Below are 24622 nucleotides of genomic sequence, written 5' to 3' on the forward strand. Positions count from 1 at the left end.
CTTTGTTTCCCCTCTTGGGGAAGATGAAAAATGCACTTGCCTGAATTCAAAATTCAATGTGTATTTTATTAGATCTCCTTCTCACACAAAATTCCTCTGGGTTTTGTATGCAACTGCTGCTAATCTTCTGTAAAAGTCTTGCAAATAAGCAGCTATGGAATTTTTTTTTTTCAAGTCCCTCTAATTGTGGCAGAATACTGTTGGGAGAGTGCTACTCTAAGATGAGACAAAAAAAAAAAAAAAGGAAGAAAAAAAAAATAATCAGCCTGAGCTTTCTTAAAAGACATGCACATCAGCAGCATGAAGTGATTTCCTGAAGGACAAAAATGCCTACACTGCCGGTGGTCCCTGCAGTACACGTAGCTCTTGTCAAGTACCACAACGTTTTTCTGGGAACAGAACTGACTGGCTGTGCTGATGAGACTCAAACCTGCACTCCAGATAGTGGCTAAGCTCCCTGTATTTCTTGCCAAGTAAACGATAGTAAACTGCTAAACTGCCATGGGACTGAGGGTTTTGCCAGATGTCTCATCTCATTTGCTCAGTTACACTATTTGACCTTATTGCTTTGCAGGTTAATGGAAAGGTATTGTCTGAAAGCAGTTCTTCAGAAAAGCTACATCTTTTTGAACCATTTTGGGCTGAAGTTCTCTACTTTAGTTGATGCCAGATGTCAGCTTATTGTGCCATACTGTGGTACATAATGAAGAGGCCAGACTGGTGCCTTCAGTTCAGCAGGCTCCCTCAGAGAATGCCTTTCTGTCCTAATAATTACCTTCATTAGTCTGCTCAAGAGCTTAAAACATTTGTGTGGTCTAATTTCAGACTGCACATCACTCATTCAATGCAATTTCTTAAGTATATGAATTGGTACTTGTGTTGGAAGGTTAATTGTTCCTCTCTAGTGAATAAGCTGAGGTTTAAAAATAAGGGCACGACTGTCAAAATAAGTGAGGCTTTTTTTTTTTTTTTTACTTGAAGAATGCTAGCAAAAAAAAAAAAAAAAAAAAAAGAGGATGAGACACCTAGGAAATTCTAGAGCACTTCAGTGTACTCTTTAACTGTTTTCCTGAAGGCCTTAGATATCACCCATCCACTGAGTGTATCATATTAGCTGCTTTCCTTTTTTTTTTTTTTAAGCTCACTTTATCACCATGTGCTATCATGTAGCAGAAGCAGTAGCTCTATTACTCCACATACCTTAATTATTTTTCCTTTTTACACTGCTTATCTCTGAGTGGACTTAAAACTCTTGCAACTTTTTACAGCTGTGGTGGTTAAGAAGTATTCTTCACCTCATTGCCCCTACGTTTTAGCTATTGAAGTGTCTTGCTTACCCTGGTGACTCTGTTGATATTTTATCCAATTTTTCTGTCCATACTTTTTCCCTAATACCCTTATTGTTAGTGTCAAAACTGTAGGACTTTTTGGAGTCTTCCCGTCCAAAAAACCCTCACAGGTTGCTCTCTTTCAGGAAGAAGCACCATGTGTATGCTCATCTGTGGGAGGGAAGCTGCTTGTCCAAGACCCTTGATTGACTCACCTTTGTTCCCTCACCCAAAGTGGGGAAGCTTCTTTACAGGGTGCCACCTGAAGTGAAGCCAAATCCTTCTTTCCATCAAATTTGGGATTCTTCTGCCCTACTCTGTTTTAACATGATCCATGAGTGTTTAAGATATAGAAAGAAGAAGGGTATCAAAGGTCTTCATCCAAATCAAAAAATTGCAGGGTGTTTTTAGCATGAGCTTATTTCAGTGCTAAAACAGGTGAATTTGAGGTTCAGTGCCATAGGTAACTTCAACTAATACTTTTCTAGAGTTTGCTTATTGCTAGGGTAAGAAAGATAAGGTAGAGAGTCCCTTTAAGATAATTGCAATTTTATGATTTTCAACATGAATGAAGCCCTGCCATGTGAAATTATCAGCATTAAGTAAGTTTCAAAGCTGGAGTTAAACATGGAGTAGAGGATTTCAAAGACAACTTCACTAAAAATTATATAAAGCTCCTTTAATGCTTTTTGCTTGACATTTCATCATATCCAAGCCTCTTGTCCATTGAAAACTTTAACAGGAAATACACTTATTCAACATCAAATTGCTCCAAAAGAAAATTTTGGCTATTTAAAAGGAAATCTTTCTCTATGGGGCTTCTGAGCTTACCTGAAATCCAGACATGCCTTATGGGAGCAGCAAAAGAGGTGTTTCATGGCAGCATGCCTCTTGAGTGGATTATGTATCTTGGCCAAATTTATTCAGTGAGGTACACTAAAGAGGTTCTTCCCCTCGGAAAGTGTTGAAATTGTTCTTTTTGACAGGGAATATATAGAACCTAGATCCTGAACCAATGATCTTGGATTTTTTTATTGGCCTTCCAGTTGATAGAGTTGGCAGAACTCTTTGCAGTGGTTGAGGAAAACTCTTTAAAGTGATGTTTGTGAGCTGCTTCTGGTTCAGGAAAGGAAAGTATAATACATGTCATGTTAAAACTGACTTAATGAAAATTTTGTAGATTTGTCACTTCTTATCTCAGCCTACAGGATTAGTCATGCATTTAGCATCAATCAAAAGGAATTTGCTGTAGGACATATCGATATGTTTTAATGACAATTTAAGAAATGTAGCCAAGCTATGCTTTTTTCTCTTCCCTGAATCTTGTGGATAGAGGGGGAGGAGGAAATATCCTTTATTCTTCTAGCCAAGCAGTTTTGATTTTACAGTTGAAACTGCATCACGTATCTTGTGCCAGCTTCATGCTGTGCTAATATAATTTACCAAGCACACAATGCTAAGGAAGAACAATACAATCCAGAAGAAAATCAGCTCTTTTCTCGTTTCTGCAAAAGAAGTTGCAAAGCACAGTTTATTTCAAAATAAAATTAAAAGTCATTTAGCTTTGTTCCTTCAAGCAACAAATTAATTACGGGAGAAGGAGGTAATTGCACAACAGGATTACTTCTGTAGACAGAAGAGCAGCAAATCAGGGTGACAGAAATGCTGTGAGGAAAATGGTAGGCAAGTCAGCAGATGACCCTTTTTCCTGCTGATGCATTTGCATTAGCGTAATCTCATAATTCTCTTTTGTTGGATGGAATTCTATCACAAAGAGTGTTGGCCTGGGGTATGTTCATGCTCCTCTCTGTAAGAGAGGTGAGGAATTGCCTCAGACATGTAACAGAGTAAGAGCTAAATTCCTGCAGGAACTGCCTCGCCCTTCTTTCTTGGTTAGGAGACTTGAATTCCTCAAAGATGGGCGTGCAATTTACGTAGTTTATTTAATGCAAGGGAAGCTATCTTAGCCTGGTTTTAGGTGGTGAGTCATTTTCTTAAGTGAAGAATGAAAAATAATAAATACTGCAATTTTATCCTTCCTGGTGTTATAAAGTCTGCCTTGCCAGTGTCAGGGCTTGAACCAAGGCTGTGGGAGCCCTGCAGTCTAGTTTTGCTAGAGGACCTTTAAAGTATAGCAAGTGACCTATTCAACCTAATATTTTTCTCACAGCAGGGAGCTACATGGGTTTATATGGATTTGGGTTTTTAATTAACTGTAAAACACTCTAGTCAATGAGGTCTTGTTTCAAGTAAGAACCATATCTGTTAAATACCCACACATCCTACAGGCACAGTACAAATGGCACAGGACAGCTGTTGAGGAATACTTAATCCACCCCATCTCTGGTGCCCAGCTAACACTGAATATTTTCTTCCAGTACATTATGGATGCTTTTCTGTTGCAGTACTTTGGAGTTGATATATCCAGATGGCTCAGAACAGTAGGGATCAGCCTCGTGGAGACTTTCTGAGGATAGGAGCAGGAGAGTTATCTGTACACATGCCCAAACAACAAACAGCCAAGACATTGCTTCCTGAGGGATGTTTTTTCTCCCTGGGAGAGGAATCCAGTGACCTATTAAGGGCAGTGCTGCCTTCATGAGGGAGCAGGATGGTCAGGGAAAGGGGCAATTGCTGTTTAGGCAGGCTGCCTTCTCCTTCAGCTGCAACCTGTTCACCAAGTGTTGGAGTGTACCGGAGCACTTAATCAACAGGGCTGAAATAAGCCTTCACTTCAGACATGGTGATGTGGCTTTGATTTAACATTTAGTAGTCCCTATTCAAACCCATAGACTTCTCTAAGTCCCCCTGTCCACTTTTGCCCTTTTATGAGAAAGACCTTTCACTGTTTCCCCACCTGCAAAGGGGAAAAAGGGCAGAAAACTACTGTGCTCTTTTTTCACGAGATTGCCCTTCAATCTCCAAACCTAAATGTGTTAAATGTTTCAAACTAGTTGAAGTATCCATAGCATTTGCTGTTCAATGTGTATATATGAATGCTTACCTCACATCAGTGTATATGTGAGACTAAATCCTGGCTGAACCTCAGCATTTTCAGCTAATGGCTAGGCATATTTTATGATCTTTAAAGGACTTTTTAAAAAATGGCCATGCTGTGGCAATGCCAGCTTGTTCTGTGCATGTCAGCTGCTCGTTCACCTTCCAGCTCTTTCCTGAGCTGTGGATCAGACATTTGGTGTGCAGCAACGGGGACTCTCCAAATAGCCTGTCAGAATTGATGGCTGCCTGGCAGCCTGCTGCAATCTCTCCTCTGGAAAAATTACCAACTGTTCCACTCTGTTGACATGAAAAATACATCCTTTCAGCTTTAGCAGCTATAAACCGGGGCTGTCCTTGTGTCAGGCACGTTCAGACTCAAGAACCAGTGACAGGACAGGGTTGATAAAGGTGGCAACCATCTTGCCATCTGTCATTTCTGATGTAAACCCTCTTAGTTTGGTGGCAGCTCTGTGTGATGTTAAACTCCATGACCAAAGAGCAGAATTAGGCTGGCTTTTTTCTATGTATCTGAAAGGTGATTTGAAAGCTTTTTTTTGGCACAAAGACCAAGTGGCACATAACATAGTCAGTAGAGCTGGTCCAGAAATAGCTTCCATCCCTGGAAAGCTTAAGCATTTAAAAATTAGCCTCTCCCTTGGTCCATAGAGGCAGAAATTAACTGAGAGAAAACACTTTCTAAAAGTGTTCAAATTAGAGATGCTGAATTATTTTGATCAGAAATTGCATCTTTCATTCTGACAAAGGAAAATTAAAGGGTTGTCACTTCAAGTCTTCCTATATACAAGATTGAAAAATTGTACTTCCAAACTCTTCTGAGAATTTTCTGTACTTTTAATGCAAGACTGTTGCTTCTATCAAGGCTTCAGCCTAAATTTCAGTTGTTAAAAATGCCCAAGTTCCTAATATTTTGACATATTGCATGTGAAAATTCAGAAACCATTTAGGATCAAGATTAAGACTGTTGCCAGGAAGAAGTAGAAAGCTTTTAAAGCTCCCTTCCAGCCCAAAATATTCTATGATTTCATGATTTTTCTGTTATAGGTGGGGTTTTTTTAGGTTTATGCTCTATGAAGTGGATAGTGGAACAAGAAGTTTTTTTTTTAAATGTGCTGTAATGATAATTATAGTGAGGCAATTAGAGATTCATTGTGGATTAAATTCCAGCTTAAATGTTTTCACAATTTCATTTCTAACCACATTGCTCCAGAACTGCCCCTCCTTTGAAGCTAATAATATCAGATCAGGAGAAATTGTTAGATAATTTCAGGGGTTACCATTCTTTTTTCAGGGCTGAAATGTGATTTTAAAAGTTCATAGAAGCCCCAGAACTAGGATACCAATAACACACTGAAGATTATCTGACGTTCATGAAAATACTTGCATTGTTTACAGATAAGGACAGAGATCTCTTCTGAATGAGACTGAAAACTGCCAAATCCTGTGGTGTATGTCCAAGTGAGTGTGCTGCAAGCCCTCTGTCATGGGAACAAGCTTTGCCACTATCGCCACTCTCCACACCAGAAAAATTGCAGACAAGAATAGCAATGACAATTGTTCTAACTGCTGTCTGGTCTTACCTGTTGGCTTTGCTAGAATACTATACATTAATAATCCAGAATAGTACAGAAAAACCTCATTAATACAGTTTTAGAATGTCATACAGAAAATTGTGTGTTAGGGGAGAAGGGTGTGATGAGCTGCCAGAGTGCTCTAGCTTTCTCTAGGAGGACTGTGCTGTTTAATAGTGGGTGTTCACTCCTCTCTTTTAGCTAGAAGTGCATGATGCTAACAACTATTCCTTCCTTAGTCTTGAGCTCCTGTTTGGTTTATTTTTAATCATTTCCATGCTCTCTTTTAATTGTTGTCTCTAAAACTTCTCTTACCTGAACAACAGGAACTCACACTTCCATAGTAGCCATTCAATGTTCATTTGCTGTTGTTCTCTGGGGACTGGGTGCAGGAAAAGCTGAGGAACATCCTGTATCCTGCCTGTGGCTCTTCACAAGGAAGCTGTGCTCTGGGTTTAGCAGATGTTGTTGGTCACAGGCAGCCATGTGCACAGTTCTTGCTTATTCAAGCAGAGTCATGTGTCTTGCCTTGTAGTCTTGGTGCTGGAACAGTCAGATTTGAGTTGCAAAAACCTTTTGATGTCAAAGCAAGACGACAGCCCAAGTTCTACTAGCTCTGTATTTCACCTGTGTTGCTACCTCAGAATGGCTTGCAGGCCAGGAGTTATTTAGAGGGGTCTGTATTAAATAAAGTGAGCATTGAAGTGTGTGGATTAAAGGAGGTGAATTAGGCAGCCAGAGGATTGAGCTGCTCACCCAATATGTTGGCAGTAATAAATTTACTGAGTATTGAGTGTTGCAGGCAGCAGAGGGCAGCTGCCATGCCTGCTTGCAGGAGGGGCAAGGGCAACAGAGCTATGTTCTTGTGTGGAGCAAAGAGGAACCCTGAGGAGCTCTGCAGTCATCTGTGAGAGTGTCTATACACCAACAAGGCTCTTTGCTTTCCCTGCTTTTTATCTAGTTACTTGCACGCTGCAGGACAGGGTGGTGAGTGACAGTGCAGTGCCTCTGGCCTGAGTGACAAGTCCTGCAGAGGAAGCCTTGTGTGTACAGGATTAGGGGAGCAGGTTACTGATAGCACAGAGCTGGGGAAGGGTGCAAACAACACAACACATACAAAAAACTCTTTGTTACTATGCTAAAGTGAAAAAAAGCCAAAGTTAAGTGACAGTTGGTTTCCTTGTTGCTAGAAGATTCTAAAATAAGCTTACACTAGGACAAGCCCAAACAATTCCTGTGACCCTGTGCTGTCAGAACAATACAAAGTCTCCAGCCTTTAAAGTCACAGTAGGAAAAAGCAAATTTATTGGGTGTTACAACAAATCTTGGTGTCATGAGGAGGGGGAAAAATATCCCATGTGATGTAAGTACACTGCTCAGCATCAACATTGCTCTCTCACAGGACTGTCTCTGTAATCTAGTCAAACTGGCTTAGTGTTTCCTTTATATTAACTCAGTCAGGTCTCATTATTTCTGCTTATAGAATTTTTTCAAGCTAGAATATGGAAGTGTTTTCTATGTTTGCACACCCCATTTACAATTGCTTTATTACATCCACTCATTGTTTCCTTTTTTTCTTATACTGACTGCAATGCAGCTTACATGGCTAGAGAATAAATGTCTAGCAAAAGCCTAGGTGCACATCAAATTGCTTTTTGAACCACCACAGACCTTCAATTTCATTAAATCCCTCTTCTTGTGTGCTGGGAGCACTGGAAATCAAAGAACTAATCTGTTTTCACAAACAATTCTTACCCTGAATGGCAAAATGACGTTGCATGGCAGGAACTGTTAATGAAAGAGCTTTGTGTGATACAAAAAGAAGCAAGTGCTTGGTGTGTTCTGCTAGGCCCAGCTTGGACTGCATCCATAAAACAAAGTCAGTCCAATGACTTCAGGAATAGTAAGATTTGAAGTGGTGTCATCTTCATGCCTGGAAGCCTGGCTGGGGAAACCTTGACATCAGGCAGGAGGCTGTTTGGATGAACAATGTCAGATGATTCATGACAAACAGAATATTTATTTCATCAACCACTAATGAGACTTGTAAAGATCCCTGGCCATTGCCATGAGCCAGGATAAACATTTAGTAGCCTTCAAGCTATCAATATTAAGGACACAGTGAGGAGAGCCACTGTGGCTGTGCATAGGGCTGTGCTACCTGAGGAGAGTGCACAACACCTAAGGAAGAGAAAATGTTCACTGTGAGAGGTGGGTGGGATGGCAGCACAGTTCCTTAGGAAGACAACTACAGTACTTCAAAAACTGCTTGGAAAAGGAGACTAACCAGCAGCTTGGGCTGCAAGATCTGGCTTCAGTCATGCACAGGATCAAACATATTGTTGCTGTGGGGAATATCTGTGTTTACCATGCCCTTTCTTCTGTTAGACTCTGCTTTGCTTTGTTTTCCTCTTCATCTTAGCGCCTGGGGGAGGCAGGACCTAGGACAATTTCATGTGGTCATTTCAAATGCTTTTGTCATGGTGGATAAAGGATGGTGGTGGTATTGCTGGCACTGGAAAGATGGTGTTCAGTAAAAATAAATTGAGATTTGGCCCCTCACCTCTGTCTATCTGACTTGTCCATGTCTGCTTGCCAGCAGGAAGAAACCTGGAGCCTCAGAGCTGTCAAGAAATTCCCTCACTTGCACATCCTCAACAGATCAATAGAGCCTCAACATAAAGCAATTGCAGCAAATTGGAAGAAAATCTCTGACAGTGAGTCAACAACAGTTGGGAGTGGAGGAGGAGGAAATCCAAGTTATAAAAGTATAAGGAGGGGGTGGCATGGGGTTGCCTTCTGGTTTTACAAATAGCAAATGCTGATATGACTGGAAAGCTTTTTTTTGGGTACTAATGTGACTGGGCTTGAATGCTTGAATAACCCTTTGACAAGTGTTTCATAATGGTTTTCCAAGACCCTGCTCTGTAAACATAACTTGAAACTGCTCAGAGGAGCCTCCTGGTTGACTCTGAAAGCTGTTACTAGTCTTCCATGTCTTTATTGAAGTAAATAGCCTTACATGAGGCCAGGTTTTATGTTTACAACAGTCCTACACAAAAAAAATTTCTTTTCATTATCCCATTGGCTAAATTCCCAATTCAACAAACCAGTTACACTCTCAGGTGTTTGGCCAAGCCTCAACTTAAACTGGGTTGGAAGGGCATGAGTTTAAAGCAGTTAAGAAAGAAGTCATGCAGTTTTGGGCTCAGGGGATTGAACTCCTCATTGATTGATTGTTTGACCATTATATGAGCTATACAAACATTGCTGAGATGAGTCCATGCTTTCCTGTAGAATTGTGAAGGATTATTCAGTTTGCCTTGCTTACGGTTCCTCTCTTTGAGTGTCCTTGATCTGCTTTCTTGTGAGACAAAGAAATTTATTGACTGGCAAAGAAATTTATTGACTGGCAAAAGCCACATGGCAGGGACCAGTTAAAGAGAAGTTGATTGGTAGGTGCATTTATGGATCCCATCCAACTTGAGATATGCTGCAATAGTCTAAGTTTTTGTAGTGATGAAGAAGCCATCCTAGAAGGGAGGTACATGCTCTGTGTGTTACATACAGTGAAACCAGAGAACATTCTAATTCTTCCTATTTGTCATCAAACTGCCAAAGCTTTTGTCTGTGACAGATATAATGAAAGCACATGCCTTAAGTTTCCTTTGTCTGTGTTACCTTGACAGTCTAGCATCATTGATGACAAGTGGAAGCAAGATAGCCTTTGCATTAGTAAGAGATTTAATTTCATTTTTTCTGATGTCTGAAGATAATACCTTATAGTGCTTTATCACATGAAGGCTTTTTTCCCCCTCCTTCCTCTTTGGTAGCTTTCTTTCTGTGATACTTCTCTTGATAAACTCGTAAATTTGCTGAATGGAAGTTCACTGGCTCCTGCTGCTCATTCTCCTGATATAAAATTGAGTTTTTGCTTTAGTGTGATAAACATCAGGCAGGTCCTCTCTCGCCAGCTTTCTCCCACTGCAGCTCCATTGGTTTAAAACTCAGTACTTACCTTAATTTAGAGCATGAGAGAAGCTTTTGAAACTACAGATTAAAATCTGGACTTGGTTGACTTCTCTGTTCTTTCCGAATAGCTGTTTTCAGTTGCATATAGTTTTCTGCAAGGTCATTTCAGTTCAGGCTTTCTGAAAAACAGCAAAAACTCTGAAAGTCTGGCAATACTTGTATAGCAGTCAAAGACAGCATTGTTGTTTCAGTTAAAAAAAGTCCAGACCTCAGTGGCCTTTACTAATGACTTCTCTGTCCTGCTCTTGGGGTACCCATGGAAAGTCACTGTAAATCAAAAGGTGACTGCACTTTATTATTGCTACAGACCCTACCAGGCAAAATTTTGGTTGAAAGATTTCATGTAATGCATTGCTGTTTTTTATCCATGAGGCAACAACAATTGCTTTGCTGTTAGGTCCTAGTGGTGGTTTGTCAGCTAGAGCTGGTCAGACTGCAAGAGCTGGGAAAGTATATGTGTATTCTCATCAGCATTTTATTTTGGTCATGGTGGCAACTGCAACAGAAGTTTTATCAATTATAGTTGCAGTTGCATTCCAGTGGCAACAATTTGGCATGCTGACAAGAAGGTCACTTGGGCCAGCACACCTGAGACAGCTGTGTAGGTATTTGAGGCACAGTTATATGCAGTTTAATAAATTGTGCATGTCAAGGAGTTTCCCTGGGTACTGAGGCCAACTGGAGTGGAGTGGCCTAATTCTGTGATAGTAAATACTGCTGGACTACAAACCAGCATGGCTTGTACAATCTGCCTGTTGGGAACACTCCCAGCAATGCCCTCATCATGGAACCAGGTGCAGAGATGGTTGGTGAGTATCCCAGCACAGTTTGCAGGCAAGCTGGATGTACAAATGTCCTCTCCTCAGGTCAGAAAGATCCTGCCCGTGCCCCACTTACCCCATCACAACTGACCTGTTCTGATTATGGAACAACTGCACAGGGCAACTGATGCTTCCACTGCCGACTTGAAAATGGGGATCCCAAATGTTTGTGACTACTGAACCGCAGCTACTTCTTGAGATGAAGAAAAATCTGTATTCATTTTGAGAATGTTGCACTGTGAATTGTTTTCTCAGCTAAATTAAAATTTTAAAACGAGAGAAGGAAAAGGCATGATGTGATGTAACTGACATAAATACACACTGAGAACTGAACGGTGTTTCCCAAAATATATCATGCTTGAAAGGAAACCAGAGAATAGGGGGCTGCTAGGAACCAGGCTCTGGAATATCTTGCTTTCTTCTGCAGTTGGTGTTGTTCCCTCTTTGTGTGACAAAGCCTCATGTCTGCATGAGTGAGAGATCCACTCCCCCTGCCATCTGCTCTTCTGCCTGAATAATTAGAAGGAGGAAACAGGCCCAGCTCGGGAAGAGAGGGAAGCAGAGAGCAGGCTAATATGAGGAGAAAAATATCCCATCAAATCTAGCGGCAGGCTGTGAGGAGGGAGAAGGGGGGAGATGAGTTTCCAGCCTTAGGCAAGTGCAGCCTGCATTGAATGAGGCTGTTCACAAAACAACCTGCAGCGCTTGGAGAAGGAGAGCTGTGAGGGAAGGGAGCAGAACTCCAATTCCAGGAAATGCTGTCCTTACCCACACGCTTGGGCGAGCACTGCCGAGGATGCTGGGGTTCTTTAGGCTTTCACTGGAGCTCAGGATTGCTCTGTGTGGTCTTTGAGGTATCCTGCACTGGCCAAGCACGAGGACGGAAAATATGGTCCTCTTCAGAGCAAACCTGCTCTCAGTATGCCCTGTTTTTACCCTCTGAGTATCTCAGTCTTGCATTTAGTTGATTCACTTCCTTTTGCAGTTGACAGTCTCATGTCATCCTTTATTTCTCAGAGCAAGAGATTTGTATTCCACATGGTCTTGTGGGATATCCAGAAACAAGTACCAAAGACATTCTGCACAAGACTATCTAATGTTGACTGTTCACACAGAGGGCAATGTTAGGAGCATTGCAGGACATCTGAGCTTCCACCTGTAGCTCTGCTTTAGGTTCTGTGGGTTCACATCTAAATGATGAATCTCTATCACCTGCATATCTTAATGTAAAACCATATTTCTTTTGAGGAAACCTAGAACCACAGAAATGGAAAAAAGAATATAACAGATATTCTTCTGATGCTTCCAGTGAAAAGATTTGCAGACCATCTTACAGGAAACTAAAGAAGGCAATTACTATTCCAACTGTGGATTCTGCAAAATTCTTCATTGCTAGCTAATCCTGCAAGTATGTAGTCAGCAATTTCATAACCCAAACTCAGTATTATGGCTTTTTCCCAGTAAACCTTTAAATTAAAATGTGAAAAGTAGCACTGAATGAGTTCTTCCTGGTCATCGGCCAGGACAGGGCACATCCACCAAGGCTGGTCAGTGCCACTGTATGTAGTACATCATATATGAGGTACAGACCATGCAATGTCCTCTGGTCTCAAAGCTGTGGCACCAGGCAGTGAATGCAAGACTGAAGATATTGGGTCCCAGCAAGATTTTTGTTATCTCTTGTCTGAGTGGAGATCTTTGGGTTTGCTTTGGGATGCTTGGATGTGCAGGATGCTGTTCCCTGCTGCTTTGCCCCTAGGGGGTATTCCACTGCAAGAGAAGAACATCAACTCCACCTGTGCATGCACAGGCAAACAAATGCTTGTGTTCAGTTTTCATCCTGTAAAAAGGACATTTTCACCACTTCCCTTTGTTGTGTACCTTCAGTATTTAAGCACACAGACCTCATGCCCATGCATGTGCATGCAGTTTTACAACATGCCCTTTGAGAGCCTTGCTTCAGGGGAAAATGTTTCATAAGGTTTGTTTTGGTTTTTTTGGGTTTTTTTAATTCATTAATCACCCTATTGATGGCAAAATTTTCTCCAAGTCTGCAGCTGCTCTTTTCATGTGTGACATACCTGTCTGGGAGCCAGTTGTGCAGTTCTGTGTATCTATCCACTCTTGCTAGCCGTGGTTGATTTTGTCTTTATTTTTATTTGATTCCCTTTGTGTAAGGTTGGAGCAGTTTTTTACCAAAAGAAAAGACTTCTAGAAGTTGCCTCAATATAATTTCTTTCTTCTGCAATAACAAACTCCAGCTGCATTTCTAATATTTTTGTTTGGTAGTAATGGGGCCCCATTTTGGCCATCACCAAAACAGAATGTACATATTTTATCTTCTCTCTCACCTTTACCTCACCCTTGGGGTTTCTGCTGATTATTTGAATTTTTATTTCATGCGTAATTAATGTGCTGTAATAAATTAATTCTTGGCTTTCTTTCTTCCTTCATTAATGTAGGAAATACTTTGTAGTTCAAAGAGGTTATATGTCTGTCAGATTTCACACAACTCATTAAAAAGGAGCTTTAAATACTGCAAACAAATCAACCCTCAACTCACACAACATGGAAGGCATATGGAAAAGCGTGGTGGTTCTACTTGCATATGAATAGCTCCCTTTTCCAGAGGTAAGATTGTATTTTTCCTAACTGACATTCTCAAGACTTGAATTTTTCTTTATTTTTTTACTTGTGATGTACATATTAGAATCAGAGATCTGCAGTACATAATCTCTGTTTAGTGACCACAGTGATCTTCCTTGTATTGCAATGGTTGGAAAGCCTGAAGGACTTAAAGATATATCAGAAGTCCTTAAAATGTAGAGGCTTCATCCACCCACAGTGGTTCCTGTTGATCTTTTTAGCTTTTGCTACAGTAAAGGATCCTTTGGTGTTTTCCTTCTCTCTTTAATAAGAGCAGACAGAAGACTTCTCTGAGGTTCTGTGCCTGTTGAATTTCACACATTGCTTTATTTGAGTAAACAGACCCCATGGAGATGAAGTCTCAGCACAAATAAATTGGTGCAGCTCTTTTCTGAAAATATAAATGTCTCTGTTTTACTGGTAGTGCTTAGGATGTAGTTGCACTGGGAGGATATTGCAAGGTGTTTCTGAACTTCTGCCCCAAGTCCAACGTTGACTTACAGAATAGGCAGTGATTCCCCAGCAGTGTACACTAAGAAAGCACAGGTGCTACAGCTACAACATTTGGGGTTCTCGGTGTTGTCTTTCCTTCTCCGTGGGGTTCCTTAGAATCTACTGACTGGTGAAGAGAAAAGAAGCTTGTGTGGAAAACAGCATTCGACTGAGATGTCTAAAGTTATCTGGGAAAGAGTCCTGTGTCTGGAAGGTATAGAAATCTTGAGTCTGTCCAGATACATTCAATCTAAATGCATAAAGAACTGGAGAGAGAAATATACCTAAGATATAAATTTTAAACCCATGAAAATGGAAAGATATCCATCTTTTTGTCATTGTGTCATATAGGCAGGAAGTCATTTAAGCAGCAGCAGAAGTAGAAACAATTAAGAAACAGGGAAGACCCCATGGTAGAGGCCTGTGCCAAGTCTGACTGAGCTGTAGATCTGAAAGTCTTCTGTTCAGGAGACAGGATTACTGTGTGATTCTGCTTAAGTGTATTCGTGGGACAGTACCTGTGAAAACCAGTGAAAATTTATGAGTTGTCATTACCCCTCACTCACAGGCTTTATAGACACCACATGTAGCTAATTTTTTCTACTGAGACTGTAGACAATTATTTATTTGCACCACAGTCCCTAAAGCCAGAGCTGCTGCCTTCTGAGAACATGGAAGTGTACTTGCACAGCACAGAGCACTGTGCTGCAAACACAGAGCTGGGGCTGCAGCAGCAGCAGAACCAGGAACACCTGAATTGCACCAGTGTGCTCTTCTATCCAAGGGGACTGGCCCTGTTCCTCACACAAGAACTCAGCTGGAATGAGATACAAACCTGAAAACATCCTCACATGGTGCTGGGTGCTTAAAAGACATAACCTAAGAAATGTTAGAGAAGACTGACTAGCCAATCCCAGAAAAAATATTCTTTAATGAAGAACAGGTTATTTCCCAAATAACTGTGAAGTCACACTTTTTATAATACCCTACAGGAGACACCAAAGGGACTGAGAGGGAATAGTGGTCAATATCTGCACTGTTCTGCTGTGTTGTTTGGTCCTAGCCATTCTGTCTCCTGCTGTAACATACTCTCTCAAATTCCTTCCAGCTGCTACCAGTGTCTCCTTCTCCTGTAGCATGCTCAGAGGAAGGCATTTAACCACCAGCACTAAGAAATGTGTTCATATTTTGACTCTCATTATCAGTCAGCAGGTAATTCTAAATTATAACATGACTTTTCTGTTAACGATTTCTGTGTTTAATTTTGAAGCCTTAAGAGTATCTGATTCCCATACCCCTCCTTAGTAAGCTGTATTTAAATGCAGTTGTTTCTTGCCCACTGCAGGCTGCTATTTGAAATGCTCCCTTAGGATGTCTGCACTTGTGGAAGAATTTATTCCTCACCTTTCTTCCACACTGAACAAGGCTTTAACCACTTCAAACAAGAGGAATCGGCATGGCTACACCAGATTCCTTCCACATCACCTGCCTGCCACTCGTTCACCATCCCCTCCCTTCACAATTCCCTCCCCTGCCCCCTTGTGCTCCCTCTCCTCATTCCTCTTGCCTCAGCCTGCCATTGCAACACCCTGGGGCTTGGGACAATGTGAAATCTACCCCAGCCCAGAGCCCAGCTGGGCCACCATGACTGAGGCTGCTGCACAACAGTAAATAGTTGAGGTTTTTGTATCATGCAGAAAAATGTGTCCAGGCAATCCTGCCTATCCCTTTCTTTTCAGGAAATCCTTTCAAACCCCTTTTCTTATTCAAGACATTTCTCTCTACATCCAGCAAAGGGATAAACCATTTTAAAAAACGGCAAGGTTTGCTTGCCAGTAGTCATAATCCCATCCCTACCCTTCTCAGAATAATAGCAGGGACCTTGAGATTAAAAAGCTGAAATGAACACTTCATTAGAATAGCTGTTTTGTTTCCTACTAGATTTGAAAGATTTTTAAAAGGAGGGAAAAGACAGCTCAGAAAAAAAAAAAAAAAATTCCTAAATCCTAGTTTCCTTTCCTTAGTCATTCTAAACTTCAATTTTCCACTCCAAAACTGCAAATTCACTTTTGAGATTTTGTCATAGAATACTGCTTTGTGTTTCAAACCTCAGCAGAAAAGACAGAAAGCCAAAATTCGACCTTGGATATGACAGGAAAAAGTAAAAAACAATCAGGAAAAAATTAACTATCTGTGTTGGACTGCTAGAGGACTGAAGGAGAAACCTGCTTCTTATGGCTGATGCAAGGGGTAAACTTGAAGGCTGGATGCAGTTGTTTAAGAAAATCTCAAAGAAGAGCAACAGGACTCAAAATAGGCCCTTTGCAGTTGTGAAATTATTTAATTGCTAGTAAAACTCAACCTTGGTTGAGATGCAGGTGGGAGAGGAAAAGCGCTTCTCCTTTCCACTGAGAGCGATATGTGAGTCTGTTCAGGGACTGGCCATCCAGATCAGTAGTAATTAATGTTTGTGTGCTATACAGAAATAGGAGGTGGCTACTCAAAAGGGCTGGGAGGGGAGAAGAGTTCAGGGGGAAACTGTGGAAATTCCCGAGATATTTGGGATATGTGGTAAAGTGGATATGTGAACTGAGACTGTGGAGTCTGTAGGGGATGCTGTTAGGTTGAATGGCCTCAGGGTACAACGTTTATCAGTTTAGGCAGCACAAAAGAAAATAGGAATGGAAAACTGCTCAGAAAAGATGGCTTTTCTGGCATGATATATGGAGGTTGGGTATAAACCAGATTTTGGAGTGCGTTAATAAGTCTCAAAAATATACCTGAAATACTGAAAAGCCTCGAGAATTCAGTAAATGAAAATGAAAAGTGGTATTGAAGTTGGTGAAATGAAAAATTTCTTCTCTTTCTTGCTGAATTCAGTCATACAGGATAAGACCTTGCAAATTAAGCTAGTTTTGAAAGTAAAGTCATAGGGGTGTGTGTGTCTAATCTTCCAGGTATTTTTTTTTTATCTGACTTTATACCTCTGGTTAGTTCATGCCACCATTTTTTAAACTAAATTACCTTTTGAAATACTAATGGCTCCAACCATCAAATCCCAAGGGGTGGTTATTCATATACTTGAGATTTATCCCTCAATTATAAGGAAGCTAGATAGACCTGGGAGAATGAGACAGCCTCTCTCACACCAAGTTGGCCAAGGGACTTCATGGAAACCAGTGCAGGGCTTTCCATTTCACTTTCTAGTGGCTGATCTCACTTAGTCCTCTTCTAAAAGCCTCTGAGCTGTTATGAGCAAACACACTTCTGGTCAAAAAATGTTGTGTTTCTCTTGCATTAACCCTATGAGGCACACTGTTAAGTAAGAGCTGTAAACACATGGCTCTGGCCACCTACAGCAATGATCCTCAGCTGAATGGGGCGTCTGTTATTGGGAAATCTCCTGCTGCACAGGCTGGCAAATTCTGTGCCTGAGCTCCTTAAACTATTGATCTGTGGAATTGATGGGAAGCAGCTGAGCCACAGAAAAATCTCAGAAGCGAGCTTCAAGTCCGTGAAGGCATTTGTTTTGGAAATCACGGATATACATCACTTGACCCATGACAGGTGTTCATGCAAAGGAAAGTTTCACAGTGACATGTTGCCTCCAAAGCCGAGGTCACTTCGCCCTGGAGCATTTTCTGTGAAAAAAAACCCAAACCTATGCAGTGTCCCACAGGGTGGTTTCCTCCAGCATGCTCTCTGGTCCTTTATGTGGTTGCCTGGCAACCAGGGAAGGGAGGAGGAGGAGAAAGATGTGAGAGCATGGAGGCATCCAAAGAAGCAGATTATTTGTAGCAAACCAGTCAGCAAACATTATTAGTAAAATGTCACTATCTGCAGCAAACCAGCTCTTGGTTCTCTTGAGCTACTCCATTGCAATAGGTCATTCCCACTGGCCTTCTTCAGATGGCTGTCTGCCAAAGGTGAGGACCAAGATTCTGCTGTAATTTTACAAGAGTTTCATTCTAGTTTCAATCCTTTGGCAGTGCCAGAACTCTTCTTCTCCAGTGGGAGCAAGTGAGGTAAGAAAAGAGCTTTGACCATTGCCCAGAGCTTCCCTGTGTTGTGTTAGGTATGCTGTGTGACTGAGCAGTGCCCCTTGGCTAAAAGGAAGCCAAAGATGAATTCAGCTCAGTTGTCCCTTCTGAACGTTATATTTAACCTCAGATCTTGTACATGATGTTTTCCTTAATTGTCAAAAAAGCTAGAAACTCTAAAAGGTGAAGTAGGTTTTTTTTAAAGCAAGAAAGTAAAGAAAGTAAAGAAACAGAAAAGTAGGAGTTTCTACCTCCAATTAAATATGTCCAGTGTAGGATTTGTTGTTTGAAAATAAGCTCAGATGTAGCAGGAATGTGGGAGAAAGAAGTCAAACCTGTGGTCTGTGAGCTACAAGCCACTGAAATGAGTGTCACTTTCTGATGAGTGTCTTGGCCATTGGTCATCCATTCAGTCTTTGGTCCAATGTTGCAGTCTCCAGGCAGAAGAATGATTTCTGTAGGAGGTGTAACGATAGTGTCTCCTCTGAATAACTGACAAAATCTTGGTGCAATTACTTTCTGTGCTGGGGAGGACCCAGAGGTGAGTCTCCTGTTGGCTTTGTTCAGGTTTGGGCCCTCTGTTTCCTGCATCCTAAATGAGTGCTATAACCTTTGGGATGTTGCCTATGCTGATGTGGAGTTAGGGTAGGTCTCTCTCTTTTGTGATCTTTGGGAGGGGAAAGCCCATACCATCAGTGAACAGGAACACTATTTTTGCCTTGGAAAACACCCTAGAAAAGGTGCTTTTCAAAACACGGCACAGGACTTTGTGAAAATTTGATTTATTTTTAAAGCTGATTAAAGTTGTTAAATAGATTCACACTCAAAGAGCCTCATTGGAAAAAAAAATGTATTTGTGCTTTCTTGTGTAATTGCAGAGTGGGATAAAACATGGCTTTTTAAGGCCTCAGTGCTATTGTCTTTGAGATAGGAAGAAGTCACTGCAATGAATAAGCTAATTATAGAAAAATTTTAGTGAATCATGGAATCATAGGATCATTTGGGTTGGAAAAGGCCTCTAGGATCAATTCCAACCATTAGCCTAACACTGCCAAGTCTACCACTGAACTGTGACCCTTAGAACCACATATACATGTATTTTAAATACCTCCACGGGTGGTGACTCAATCACTTCCTTGGGCAGCATGTTCCAATGCTTAACAACCCTTTCAGTGAGGGTTTTTTTTTCCTAATATCCAATCTAAACCTCTCCTAATGCATGCAACTTGAGCTAGTTTCCTTTTGTCCTATTGCTTGTCACTTGTGAGAAGTGACCAGCCCCACCTGGCTGCAGCCTCCTTTCAGGTAGTTGTGGGGAGCAATAAGGTCTCTCTTGAGTCTCCTTTCCTCCAGGCAAAGCAACCCCAACTCCCTCAGCTGCTCCTTACCTTTCCTTACTGAAGTAAGTAAAGAATGCCAATAGAAAAATTGTTCACTTTTCTTTCCCTAGATTAAAAGATGATACCTAGAAGTTCTTGAAAAGTTTATTTAAATAAGTCACTATTGCTGAAGAATGAAAAATTATTTTAATTAAGAACATGTTTAGGATAATAAAGCATATTTTCAGGGGGATGGTAATATGCTTTTTATAGAGACCACCATACACATATGCAGTAGCACTGAAGCCCCAGAAAAATGCCTCAATCTGACAAAATAAATTCAACTTGACCTAAAGGCATCCCACCTCAGAAAACAGCATCCCAGACACTTCTAATGAGCCATTCCTCTTCTGCTATGCATTTCTCTATTCTTCCTATTACCCTATTCTTGGTTCCTCAGATTTATTTCTGCAGACCCTGTCCCTTGAATGCCTCTGCTCCTGCCATCCCACAAACACATTTGCCAAACTGACATCTGTTAAAGTAGCTGTCACAATATGAAAAAAGAAGCTCACTTCAACCTCTTGTCTCTGCCACGTATTGTGGGTCCAAAACAAGCCTGTATGGCTTGTGTGCAGCCCAGCCTACTCCTGCTGCTACTATGGGATCACCTAATAAATGTTTTGTGCAAGGCTTTGGCAAAATGGCAGGGAGGGAGCAGGAAAGGGAATAGCCAGTCTCATTTGCAAGTAGATAATGAATTAAAGCCTTGTTTTCTGGTCAGTTATAATCAATTAGGTATTGGACACTCTTAGCAACCTGTGTATGTGATACCCAGGCACTGGGAAGAAGACCCCATCAAAACATCAACACTGACTCAAGATGTTGAAATATTGCCACAACATCCCAAGTAAGGCAGACTGACAATTTTGAGGCTCAAAATATGAACTGGACATCAGGTATGGGAACACTTGTATGTTGAAAATGCATAGTTTTCATTAATGGGTTTCTTTTCATAATTTCTTGAATTTTTGGATCTCTACAGTATGTGGGCTTCTGCTTGGCAAGTATCCTGCTTGGATTGTAATGCTCACTACAATACAATCATTTATCTATCCTTAAATTTCTCAATTGCTTCTGATTTTCATGCTAAACACAGTTCTTCATCTGAGGATGAAAAGGGAGGAAGAGAAAGTTTTGCAATTTACTCCATTTCTCCACATGCTTAATTTTCCCTAATTTTGGATCTGCTCTCACATACTGCTGCTACCCTCCAAAAGGGGTTTATGCCCAGTAAGGCATCATTTCAGAGGAGAACACCAAAACTTCCACTGGCAATAAATTATCTGATCAAAAATAATTATGAGGAAGGAGAGAGCTTCTATGAAAACTACAAAATTTTCTGGATTTTTTCCAAAGTAATGTACTTTGTTTTCAGCCAAGAATACCTCAGCTATTGCAATTGAGAACCAGAAGACTTCACTGAAAAAATTCTCTATTAAAATAGTGATTTTCTTAGAAGGCTTGCAACTGAAAAAAATGTTCAGCTAAAAGAAAAGAAAAATTAGAAAGAGAGCCAGCTTTGATGGAAAATATTCAACAATCCTACCAAGGATTTAATTCCTTCAAAAGAACTGTAGTGTAGTAGACTGTCTTCCATTTGTTTAGTTTGTCAGCTTCTTCTGACACCATTGATCCTGCGATTTTTTTCTCTTCTTTGCTTTAATTCATTCCTTGGGATTGGCAAAAGCATTTGCTCAGCTTGTTTCAACTTCCAGAGGGTTTCCACCAGAGGTGGCGAGGACCCTTCTTACTTCTCTCACTCTCCCTCTCCCCTGTGGAATTTGTCACTCCCCTTTACTGCACTGGAGATTCAGGGTCTGTCTCTCTCTCTGCAGTGCCTGTCTGCAGTGAAGCCCCTGCCCCTTCCTCCACCCTGCCTCATACGTGTTCCTGTAGCAGCGCTGCCGCCTCTGTGATTGCTCTGTGGACCTCAGAGCTAAGCACCTCTCAGCAGAATGAAATTCACATTAGTGCTGGGAGGGCTGGTTTGTTCCCTCTTTAGCTAAGCTTTGCTCCCAGTTATTAAAGCCTTTGTCAGGGAAGCTTTGATGCTAGGAATTAACTTGAAAGGAATTTGATAACGAAGAGCCATATTCATGATGCAGAGATCTCCACTGAAGGGCTCTCCCTCACTCCCCAGCATCTCCTGAATTTTGAGTAGATTCCCTAGTTGTCATGACAACAGCCTAATTTGCTCTCTTTTTGTGGTTTAAGTAAGCATCGTGTAAATGCTTCTCAATAAATGATGCTAAAACATCCTGAGCTTTGGTAGTGACACTGGGCAACTTGCCACATGGCTTAGTTTAATTGCTCTGAAGCTACCACCAAGTGCATAATTCAAGGTTTCCTTTAACACAGGAAAAAAGTTTGAATGGCTGCAAGGGAAAGAGGAGGAGGAAAAGAGCAGCTGCCATTCTTCAGAAGTGAAGCAACTTCAGGAGCAAGAGGGCAGTTTTGTCCCTTTTTGTGGCAAAGAAGCCCATAACAGAGAATGACAAAAGCTTAGTTGAGACTCTTACTTTTTCACTCTTTAGATCACTTTGAACTTGGTAAGAAGGGCAAAAGCATCCACTGATCCTGTACTCTATTCTCTCAGGGAAGGCAGTGTGGCTTGATCCTACTTCAGGACTGAGATGGAGGTAGATAGCAAAACTTACTTTTTCACTCTTTAGATCACTTTGAACTTGGTAAGAAGGGCAAAAGCATCCACTGATCCTGTACTCTATTCTCTCAGGGAAGGCAGTGTGGCTTGATCCTACTTCAGGACTGAGATGGAGGTAGATAGCCCAACAATTTAGGAGGTGGCAATCCCCATGCATTGTCCCAGCTTCCTGCTAGTCTTTCAATGTGAAGGCAGTGCCTACAGAAAGGCACTGCCTTTAGGAAAACTTCTGGTCTGTCACCAGTGAACTGCCTTTGTATCTTTGCTGGTACTTGGGCTTGACTTACCCTGGTATCCCCATTGCCTCTGGGGGCAGAGCTGAGGCTACCCAACCCACCAGGCCTGGGAGAGGAGCCAAACCAAGAGCTGGTGTGGGAGTTACTTGAGTTACTTTGGGCTCTAGTGCAAATTTGAACCTTTCATCGTTGTGGTAGTAGATATATAGACTCTACAGAGTAAATATTAGCACATGGAAAGCAGAGTATAAAGGGTGTTCTTGAACTCTAAGGGAGGAAGGATGGCAGCTTCATCCTGCCTATTTATTTTTCAGTTATGATGGAATGACACATCTGTTTGTTGATGCTGTGCACGTGAGCATGTATTAGCAGTAGCTTTCAGTATTGCTGTGAATGGTCATTAAAAGTCCCTGCTGGCTGCTTTGTCTGTTCTGAGGATACCAAAGGGTTGTCCCGCTGAGCTCCTCCACTTCCACTATTCCTCCCATAACAATAAAACCCTTTAGGCAATCAAGGTGTCTGAGGCTTGATTTAGATAGTGGTGACTCTCTTGAGGGAATCTGCAATGGTCTGTAACTCTTCAAACAAAGCATCACCTGAGGAAAAACAGCAGTATTCATTTTGGGACCAACTACTTTTTAGGAAATGCAAGTATAGATAGTTGTCTCTAGAAATTTCTGGTCAGGAGAAAAAAAATGTGCCAAAACAGAGCACTTTAGTCATTTGGTTTGGGGGAAAACTGCCACTTTGGTGTGTTTTTTTTTTTTATGTGGGGATTCAAACTCCCACAGCAGGCATGTGAAATCACAGTCCCTGGGCAGTGCATCTGTGAACCTTTCTCTCTCAAGAACCATGTACTTGCATCCTCTGGGTGTCTGAACTGGTGTCTGAACTGACAGGGTGACAGCACAGTTGCTTTACAGAGGATACTGTGATACAAGGCAGACTCTCCCTTTTCCCTGTGATCTGCTTGTCTTGTCACTCCCTTCTCCAGAATGGTTTCATTCTTTTCTCTCATATTGCATTCAGGGAAGAGGCAAAGTGCTTGATGTGCTGCGGTATTGCTTTGCCTGGACAGAAATCTCTGCATCCACTGAGATGGTAATGACCCTTCACAAGGGAAATACTGTATTGTGAGCTGAGGATGGAGGTGCAACAATAAAATGGGAATGCCATGGCTTAGGGGGAGGAGGGCAAGAGGGGTGGAATGGGAAATACAAGTGAGTAATCTAAGGTCTCCTTTTTAGGAGTGACAGACAGATTCTGTTTTGTTTTTTTTTTACCCGCCTCTCTGATAAAAGCCTGACAGTGGGGGTGAAGTCTGTGACACCAGAGCCTGCACATCCTTGTTGTTTTACTAAATTATTCATTCCTGTTCCTGTGATAATATAGTTATAAGGAGGAGCCTAATTGAATTTACTGTCTGGCATTGGCCAATAGGGCGATAAGGATCCGGCAGAATGGGATGACGGTGAATCCTGCTGGTGTGCTGTGAATGTGAAGCAGGACGGACTGGCAGTTTGTGTGCAGGAGGGAAAAGGAATCGGTACAGAGCCCCTGGATTAGCAGATTAAGGAAAGGAAAGGAAAGGTAAGGGAGCGGGTGGGAATGGGATTTGCCTTAATCATATACTGACCCTGTGCTGAAAGGCTGGTCTTGTTCATAGGAAAGCACTCTGCAGGCAATGTTTTCCTGCAGGGTTTGGAGGGAACAGGAATGCATGTGGTGGCACTTGCTCAGTGCATGTAGCCTATGCCTTTGTCTTTATACGTGCTGCAGGGCTCTATAATGCTGCATGTTCACTGAGCGCGTCTGTGCAGAGATTCCTGTGGTTTGTGTGGATCCAGCAGCAGCGCATGGAGCCTGTGCAGTGTAAATGTAACGAGGGGAGTCCAAAGGGAGGAATTACCTCATGGGCAGAGTGGGGAAAGCAGTAGTGCTTTCTGGTTTGATTGAAAATGAAAACCTCGAGGCTCTTAGTGAGCTGTTTGCAAACAAAACAGAGCAAGTGTGTGTGCATCTGTCCGTGTATGTACTGGATCTGCAGTGAGATGTTAAAATGGGAAAGAGGAGATCAGACTGGAGCATTAGGTGTCGCAGGTGGAGATAAATTGCAGGCAATCTGTGTAATCAGATTCTCTAACATGGAGAATGCAAGTGAGTACGGAACTGGATTAATCCTGTCTGCTGAGCTGACTACACCTGGAAAGCAAAGGGGAGAAGGGCTGGGAATTGGGACAGGTAATGTGACTGCTTGGGGAAACTGGTGCTCAAACAATCCTGCCTGCTGTGCCTGCTGCTAAAGTGGTAGCTTATTGAGTTGCTTCCACAGATTTGTTATTTCCCTTTTAATGATGCAAATATGAGCATCTCCGAGGATCAGGTTAGAGCCCA

At 41.6% G+C, this 24622-nt stretch overlaps 1 protein-coding gene across 2 annotated transcripts in view; it reads left to right on the plus strand.

Annotated features, from left to right (window-relative positions):
• Window positions 1-20184: 20184 nt before the first annotated feature.
• SYN3 (synapsin III) overlaps window positions 20185-24622 on the plus strand; it is a 189593-nt gene continuing 185155 nt past the window's right edge. The window contains exon 1 of one of the 2 annotated variants that reach the window (XM_053943484.1): window positions 20185-20226. The gene's annotated coding sequence lies outside the window, so the exon portion shown is untranslated. Of the gene's footprint in view, window positions 20227-23723; window positions 23819-24622 lie in introns of those variants that run through there. The other variant, XM_053943485.1, reaches the window with a different exon arrangement.

Source organism: Vidua chalybeata, chromosome 5 (genome assembly GCF_026979565.1).
Source record: "Vidua chalybeata isolate OUT-0048 chromosome 5, bVidCha1 merged haplotype, whole genome shotgun sequence".
Classification (NCBI taxonomy): Eukaryota; Metazoa; Chordata; class Aves; order Passeriformes; family Viduidae; genus Vidua; species Vidua chalybeata.